This window comes from Nannobrachium achirus, assembly GCF_963921795.1.
Source record: "Nannobrachium achirus genome assembly, chromosome: 23".
In the NCBI taxonomy this organism is placed as follows: Eukaryota; Metazoa; Chordata; class Actinopteri; order Myctophiformes; family Myctophidae; genus Nannobrachium; species Nannobrachium achirus.
In genome coordinates this window covers 34971578-34981356 of record NC_137830.1, presented here as the reverse complement: position 1 = coordinate 34981356, position 9779 = coordinate 34971578, and positions in this window count along the sequence as shown.

Genomic DNA, 9779 nt, shown 5'->3' with positions numbered 1-9779 from the left:
TTTTTATATTTAAGATTGCACCAAATGATGAATGCCTGGAAAGAACACACAGCATTTTGACAAAATGTCTACTAAAAGCCAGCAAGCATGGTGTCTGGTGATGACCCCCGCATTAGCCATTTTCAGGGACGTGCAGAGAATGTTAGAGATGCAGGGGCTGACATTTCTAAAAGGGCCTTTTGGTTAAAATATCGAAAATATTTTCGGTGCTTGATACCACACTGAACTAAGCATAATCAAGTCAATACTGGAGATGTGTCGTAACGGCATGGGTTTCTACACAGAGAGGGCTATTCTTTCATCATAAGATGCTGCATTCAAGTTCAGGAGAGTTTGGACAAGGCAATTCTCTTCAGATTCAGATTCAGATTTCTTTATTAACCATTGTGTAATACACATAGGAATTTGCTTTGGCATACTACATTTTTGCATTCAAATCAATTTTTTCACATATAACATAAACAAAAACAAAAAACAGACAAACACCAAAACACCGACAGAACGCAACACGTAGTCACCACAGCAGCCATGGACGGCGCTCTTGAATGCTGCCTTCAGGTATATGGCATGGAAAGAGGGCATTTGCATTCACCATAGTAAAAACTGCATTCATGGTCTGGAGAGGGCACTTTTTACAGACAAAAAAAGGGCAGGGGCTCAAGCCCCCTTTGATCGTCTATGTGTGCACGTGCCTGGCCACTTTACACCGGGGAATTCCAAGGCCAGCATGGATATATAATATCCCCATCTAGTCCTTGGTCTGCCCCTTGGCCTCCTCCCAGCAGGATGTGTTCAGAGGACCGCCGAGAGATGCCCAAGGTGCATCCCAACTAGACGACGACCTTAACTGTCTCCTTTCCGTGTAAAGGAGCAGCGGCGCTATAGTCTCCCTCCGTGCAATCTGGCTAGCCATCGACAAGGAAAAGTTTGGTCGTGGAGAGACTACCCTCCGTGTGACTGAACTTCTTGCCCTAATAGGGGTACAATGATTATTTATTTGTTTGTTTGTTTCCTTGAAAGATCAGTAAATAAATTGTAATAATAATACCCTGTATTTCTTTTATTTTTACATTGTTCAGGGTGTAATAATTAAAGGGATATTCCACTTTCAACAGGGAGCAGTGGAAGGGCCTCTCTCCACATACACACCCATTGTAATTTCAAAACATTTTAACCATGATAGATTCATTAAAAACACCCATTTTTTTCTGGTGACTCATAATACCCTCCTAATACGTGAGCAGGCTGTGTTTTTTCGATAACTTTTTTCATTTATTTTTAATAATTATGTGGGAAAATGGAAAAAATGAAATACAAAAAAATAATTATTAAAAATAAATGAAAAAAGTTATCGAAAAGACACGGCCTGCTCACGTATTAGGAGGGTAATATGAGTCACCAGAAAAATAATGGGTGTTTTAATGAATCTATCATGGTTAAAATGAAGTTTGAAGTTACAATGGGTGTGTGTGGGGAGAGGCCCTGGGCCTGGAGGGCCTGGTAACATTTACATCAAATATCTAAATATTCAATCAAGCTAATTAAAAACTGTTCAGGGTGTTCATAAAAGCCTGATTAGATGATAAAATTACCAAAAGTTTTTTTGAAAGTGAAATATCCCTTTAACTTATTGCCTAAACTTAATGTGTGTCATTTTAATCAGTTGTACTGTTTTTATACCACTGTATGTATGTTTTTGTCTGTTGTTTTTGTAAATTTGTAATATTTTATTATCTCCGCCATGCCAGATCCGTTTGTTTGTCCGTCCATTTGTGAACAGCTAATCCCAGGCACCGCTGGACTGATAGGAGTGCTGCTTTGCCCCAAAGTTTTCATATCTGCCTCATGGTGCCGCTATAACTGGCCTCTCTTGAACCCTGGGTTGTACAGTTAAAAAACATGTTTCGCCCTCGATTCCTTGGATCATTACCCTAGGGACTGCACTGCATCAACAGAAATGGACATTATTTTTTTTTCTTTTAAGATTTGTTTTTGGGCTTTTTATGCCTTTATTTGATAGGATAGTAGGCTGACAGGAAATGGGGAGAGAGATGGGGAATGACATGTGGCAAAGGTCTTCCGGATCGGGAATCGAACCGGCGACGCCAGCAGGCATCATAGCCTTCCTTGTATGTGGTATGCGCCTTGACCACTAGGCCAGCAGGAACCCCAGAAATGGACATTTGATACAATGCAGTAACCCATAGCACAAAGTGGTGTCGGACTCTACATGAGGCTCTTGTCGGCCTTTCAGCTCATGTCATGAGCACCGAGTTTTAATGACACAGGGATGTCCCACCAAATTCTGGGCCCTGGGTACAAGGATTCACTGTGGGGCCCCTATGCTTTAACTATTGAAAAATAGCAGATATACAAGCTCACAGCGCGGCACCGAGTGCCGCGCTGCGAGCTTGTAGATCTGCTATTTTAAAATCGTGAAAGTTTTTGAATATTGAAAATCCTTCTAAGGTTTTTTGAGAAACCCTATGTTTCTATGCCAGTGGTGCTCAAACCTTTTCATGTGAAGGACCCCCAAAATTATATGTATTTGACCATGGACCCCCATCTCAAAATATTTAGTTCCAGGGACCCCCCCAGAAGCAAAATTTGAGTGACACATTTTCGCTTAAAAAAATAGATATATTCAAAGTCATTTGCACACATTTTCAAGACTTTTCAAAAATAGCAGATCTACAAGCTCACAGCGCGGCACCGAGTGCCGCGCTGTGAGCTTGTATATCTGCTATTTTTCAATAGCTAAATTTACTAGGGCCCCTCCAACTTGGGCCCTAGTAACTCAGTCCCACTTTCCGCCCCCTTGTGACGCCCCTGATGACACACTACTGGTGCATAATACGCATCAGTGTTGCAGATTCAGAATATTGCATCCTGCTTTCCCACTTGGAATGATCATTCTCTGTCATGTTGTCGGGTAAATCAGGTTCTGTGCTTTTCTGTTACAGTATGTTAGTGTAGCAGCTGCAGCTCTGCATCAGCGCCATCTAGTGGTGATCTCAAGAATTTAAAGACCTATTGACATGAAACTAAACACAGGTGTTGCCAATTCTTATACTAATAAGCCCTATTCACGGCCCTCCCACTCAGCAAATCTCTCAGCAACCTCCTGGTGCTGAGGTCAGTTTAGAAGGGGAAACTATAACAGAAATAGCTAGACTTAAAGCCAACAAATCATTATTGATTGATATATTATTATTAAACAACAACACCTTCTTATTCCCATAATGAGATACAATAATCCATCACACAGAAATAAGACAGGAGAGTGATCAGAGTGAGAATGGTATGTTTACTATGGAGAGAGAGTATTCAAGACAGGTACAGTACAGAATAATCAATGGTTCGTGCTCTCTCTGACAAATTATGTTTTGACATGAGTATAAGTATGGTCATTTCATCAGTCAATGGATGACGTTTCAACACAAGACAAAGAGTCCATATACAGGGTTCCTGGGAGGAGAGATGTCCTTGCTCGTGTCTGGATGACACTGAGCCTTATAAACCAAAACAATTCTCATTGTTTTCGGTACAGGCTCCAGGCAGTTGATAAGGTCTGATTTCAACCAGACGGAGACCTTGTGTTGTACTGTACATGACATTTTATGACACAGTCACTGTGCCTTCAACTTCAGGTGGTCATCAATATGTATTGATAAAAAGATGATATGAACCATAACAAAATACCTATCAATTCCACCGGCTGGTTAATATTGATCTTTTTATCAAATAGATCAACAAAAGAAAACAAAATAGGCACACAGTGGGATGAAAAATGGTTAGGGTTAGGGTTAGGGTTAAAACATTTCTTCAATAGTAAAAGGACTGTAATTATCGTTAGGGTTAGAGTTGACATGACATTAATGACAAAAATGTTATCATGTTTACACATAAATGAAATAACCCCTTGTAATCAGATTGATACGTCAAGATTAGTTGATCAGTCTTCCCCTGCAACCTGTCAGGACAGAATAAAAATAAAAAGGGGTCCATAAGTCCATAAGTCCTCGATATGATGAGGGCTAGAGACAGAGCAAAGTCCAGGGATCGAGTTGAGGTTTTGTTGGAGATGGGTTGTAGATGGGCGGAGACGGGTCGGAGATGGGTTGTAGAAGGGCGGAGACGGGTCGGAGATGGGCGGAGACGGGTCGAAGAGTGGAAGAGGGTTCTTTAGGTGGGTTTCAGACAGCTCCTATGGACAGAAGCTTGCGGCAGTTCACTAATATCGATACAATGGATTCTTCAGTCATAATTATAGCGGCTTAATTCTTCGACAGTGCGATTTCAGAATACTCACAGGCCCGGGAGGCTGCAATAGCCCCCCGCTGTGATGATGGCGCGTTCGCACTGCCCTCTGGCCTCTGGTGGTTCCTTGGCACCGCCTGTCGTCCATCGGGCCTAGAGGATGACAGTGCTTGGCGGCAGATCACTTGTATTTCAACAATTTACAATCATAATTTCTCCACCTAAATGTTTTTCTTCACAGTGCATTTCCGTTACCCACCGACAACCAGAGCATAGCTCTGGTCCTGCGGTTGATTGGCTCGTGCACTGGTGACCCATCGTCTGTTGGTGGTGCCCCTTTTCACTCTCCGCCCTCTGTATTTTTTCCTCCGCTGTGGTGTTGTCATGGTTAGCCCTTATAGGTGTTGAGTGGCTGTAAGCCGTTCTGATAGTCTGTTTGTGTTGGGCAGAAGGATTAATGCACACAACACAAACATACTCAAAACATACAAAGTTTTAAAATCAAAAGTTTCAAAATCAAAATTAAACGTTAAACAATGAAAATCAAAGCCTAATCCAAACAATCAAGCATACTCCCCCCTCTTGACACAAGGTGTGGCAAAAATGATGTTGTTGATGTTTGGGGCTAAATGGTTAAAATAATAAAAATAAAAATACATTTTCAGACCACAGATTTATAATCTGTTCACAGTTCTTCAATTATTCAAAACTTTCAAAACAAATTAAAAATGACTTAAAATCATAAAATAGTTAAATCAGTGTCAAATGTTTCTTAATAGGCCTACCAGTAAGTCACCCAAAGAGGACCTGGGAACAGGAAGTTCCACAATCAGAATGTTGATGAAATCAGTAGAAAGGAAGACAAAACATATCTAACACTTTCTCACACATACCCGCCATGGCCATGGCACACAGTCACACGCACGCTCACGCACGCAGAGGCAGAGAGGGAGTAAAGTGTCCGAGCCTCTTCTGTAACATAGGCACTGTATGAACAGGGCCCCTTTGACATCAGAACACAGACAGAAGGTTTAAATACAAATAAAAGATAATAATAACAAAATAAATAAAATATAATTAAATGGACACCAGCCCCTAGGGAAGCAAAAACAAAATGAACGGCTCCACCGGACATGGTGCCCCTTTCTCAACAAGACAGGAGGACAGAGAAAAACGGACAAAATCAAATGTAAATAAAACATGAGGTCAAATCCGTCCAGTCCAACCAAAATAAATAAACCTGTCATAAACCTGGAAAAACAAAACAAAATGAAATGAACAGTTGACATGAATTTATATAGTTACTGTAAGACATGATGTAATATCATGTCAAGTGGTCACCTCATGGGCTGGGTTGACCTTAATCAGTGGACAGAACACAACTGAGTTGTTGACATGATGGTGAATCTTGTTGTTGACAGCTCTTGCCGTCACCCCATGAGGATAAAGATTGTTTACTGAAATATGGTTTACCAGTGAAATATCAGACACTTGTTACAGTGTCAAGGCTGTCGGAATCACGATGTTAGAATACCAGGGTGTGTTAAAGGTGTATTCAGTGATAATGAAAGTGGCCGGGGGTCATCTTGTTCCTTACTGGCCTTACAGTGTCGAAATGTTTAGTTTTTTATAGATTTTTTACATCATTATGTTCTCGTTTTGATCATTAGACCCAATCACTGAATATCGCTAGGCCTACGTCTCCAGTTTCAGGATATGTATGATACTGATTTATTACGAGACTATGGCATTTTATGTGTTCAGTAGTTTACAATCTAGGCATTTAGCAGGCGTTCTTAATTCAGAGCAACTGGTTCTCAAAACTTTTATTTCGACCATCATAACTAAACATCATAACATAACTACGGCCATACTCTACCCTGATTGGTCAAGGACTGGCTGGCCACCTCTGAAACCCGAATCTAGCTATGCTCGTAACACGGGCCATGGTGGAAGTCCTTATATGGTCAGCACACATTCTAGTGAGGAGAATGAATGGAAAATGTACCAATTATATTTTTATTTGAATGAAATACAATCACTGAATATACCTTTAAGGAACATAGAGTGGCAAACATCACTTTTAGGAGAAACACATAGAAACAGATTCACACAACAGAGTAAGACCCATTTTGAGAGAAACAGTATGTAACAAGTCACTTGAAGTTTATAACGATCCCCACAGTTTCTCCAAATAAAATAAAACATAGGCAGAGCTAGCGCAAGCAGCAAGCGTTAAGCAGCAAGCCTAAATGCGAGCCAGCGACTCACACATACCGTACAGTACTGCACGGCCGGACAAACACACACACATGCAACACTGCTCACTTCATACTGGGTTTGATTTTTTCCTTTTCTTTCACTCAATAGACCAGGGGAGAAAAATAGGATTAAAACACACATACATACAGTACATGTATCCATGTAGACAATTTCTCATACATTTACACACATGGGTCAGTCAGTTTAGAGGTCATCATTCAGAAGGGGGCTTCTTAGTTCTCAACACCTCAGCTGGCCTGAGATGGAATTAAAAATAATAATAAGACTAAAACAAAGACATGTAAGCATAACATAACCATAACTTCTCTCAGTAATCTGGTTAAATAAGATAGCTGAAAACCAGCTGTGTCGGTCTTATGCACTGGCCAAAACTTCCTACAGAACCAGGAAACACAATGCTGGTCTGGCGGTGAAATCCTGACTTGACTTAATTCACAACAGAAGAAGTAAGAACAACTTCTGTGGGAGTGCAACTCAGGAGACTTGACTAACTTCAGGATGAATGCAAATCTTAATAAAATGAAGTTTTGTGCTGCCAACGTAAGACCCACAGTTCCGGACCAACGGCTGTGAGGTCTTCAAAAAGAGACGAAAACAATAGACTAAAAACAACATTAAACAATAAAAACTGCAGCTGTGTTAAGAGTTAGCTAGACTCTTAAGACAGCAGGTAGGCTACAAATCTTAAAGTACTGGACACCTCTGTGATTTACGGTGCAAAAAGGCATGAATAGCCTACAATCAAAACTGAGAAATAGATAAGAAAGTTAAGGTGTAGAAAACCACCTCTGAACTTTAAAGACTTAAAAAGAATAACACAACCGATTTAATGGCTGATTTTAACAGGGCCGCAGATAAAAAGTAATTTGTAAGGCAAACCGGAACGACGAAACAACGGAATTTGGAACACATTATTTAGGACACAGGGGCCTCATGGACAAGGTTAAATCATGGATAAAAAATACGATTTATAACAACTTAAGCAAGTTTTTGTCTCATAACTATCGAAGGAAGTGTTATGAGTGTAATGAGAGACATACAGGTTTTCTTTAGTGGACAAAGGCCTGTAGTAGTAGTGAGAGCAGAGAGACTGATAAGAGATAGATTCAGGCTACTCAAGGCAATCTGTTCTGTAGCAAGTTGGATTATTTTGAAAATATTCTAGACAAAGTGTGTGAATTGGGGTTCCTTGTAAATTGATTTAGTGTCTTTATTATTGTGATAATCAATAATGTATAATAATCTAGTATAGTTCACCGGCAATAATATCTACCAAGATTTAAGATGCAGTGATGAAAGTAATTGAGTACATTTACTTGGGTTCTGTAATCAAGTATGGTTTTGAGGTATATTCTTTGTTTTCTGAGTAGTTCCAAGTTTCAGTATTTTTATTTCTATTTTACTAGATTTTAAGACAAATATTAGACTGTTATTTCCACTAAATTATTAGACTTTGAGACTACATTATATGAGCTTGTAGAGCTGCTATTTTCTTTCACATGGCGAGAGAGAGGGAGATAGAGAAAGACAGGAAGTAACAATATTGATTTATTTTAGGTTAATTGAGAGACAGACGGCATATTAGAGAAAGAGAGGAGTATAAATGTTGAATTGTATAAATTCAACATTTATACAAGTTTTTTGTCTCTGAGCCTTTAACTTCCTGGGCCATATTAACCTAGTCTGACAGTGTGTGAGTTGTATTAAGCTACCGTTGGCTCTGCTGTCGGCTTGCCCCTTTGCCACTTTGAGTGACATTTATGATAAAACAGTGAGCTCACGTGCCATGGTGGGGAGAAAAAAAATCCTGGGGGGTCACCGACAGCAGGTCCAATCGGGTCCACTCCTTGAGAAAGTGGAGAAGGAGACATTTTAGTTCTGTCTTAACTTAACTTGTCAGATACATTATAGTCCAAACATTTGAATATTATTAGAGGCCTTCATGCCAATTATTTTACCAGAACAGAAATGGTCAAAATACGGTCTAAAAAATAACATATTGCTTCTGACTCCCCCACTCTGCTTCGCGAGGGCAAGCGGGGGAGTGAGAGGCGTAGAGTAAACGGAGCGAATTCGGTACCAAAACAGACAGATAACAAAATAATACTGGACAATTATTGATAAAATAACCACGCTATTTCTTATGTGATTAAGTGGCTGGGTACAGCTATTATTAATAAAATAACCACGCGATTTGTTATGTGATTAAGTGGCTGGGTTATTGCACTGGCCAAGAGATCTCCCTTCAGAACAATTGCTTTTGTCCTGGCTAAACTTAACGAAATCTTGTAAAGATTTCCTTCAGGACAGAAATAACTTCTGTCCTGGCTAAACTGAAGTCTCGTGCTTAATAACACCAACTAATAATATGGACAAGCATGAATCTGTGACCAACAGTCTGCTATGTCCTCAGAACAGGAAACTGCAGTCCCTATTCTGTTACTCAAACGTGCAACAAAAAGGTACAGAAAAAAAATAATAAAGTTTGAAAATCACAGAAATAACGACCGATAAAATGACCATCTACTGTTATCAGATAAGGGTTAATTTACGACGCGTGTCAAACCAGAACATAATTAGGAGTTATCTGACTCCTCCGACGGGGAGAACAATAATTTGTCATTAATTCAAAATTCAAAGACACGACACATAATGTTACAGGGGCCAACCGTAAACTATAAAGGATTAATAAGTAATTACAAATGTTATAATTTAAAAGAATGTTATAATGAATGGTGTCTCCTGTCCTACTGTATTTCCCCTATGTTGGGCTGGCGGGGACAATAGCCTATGATAGGATGTGTCCGAGCAATTTATGTGTTAAAACAAGTGAAGGTAAAATAGACTGAGCGATACTAAAACATTATTTAGCCTTGTCCGACTCCCTGAAATATCAAAAATCAAAACAATAATTCAAACTGAGAAGCGACTCATCGCGCACAGATAACTGAAGAAAACAGTATACTTATCTTAAAATATTATTCCGGTCACCAGTGGTGCATAAAGATCCGTCCTCGGACCGTGGAGCATGCAATCAGAAAACCATGTGTCCAGCGGTCCAGTGGCGGATGTCGAAGCAGGGAATGTTATAAAATAAATTGTACTGTTGTCAAAATAATAACCTTGTCTGAAAACACAGTAAACTTCCAAACTCACAGCTGGTTCTTTTATACGTGTTGTAAAACCGACCCACCGGGGGAGAGAAAGTGCACCCACGGTCACTTGTCCATCCATCG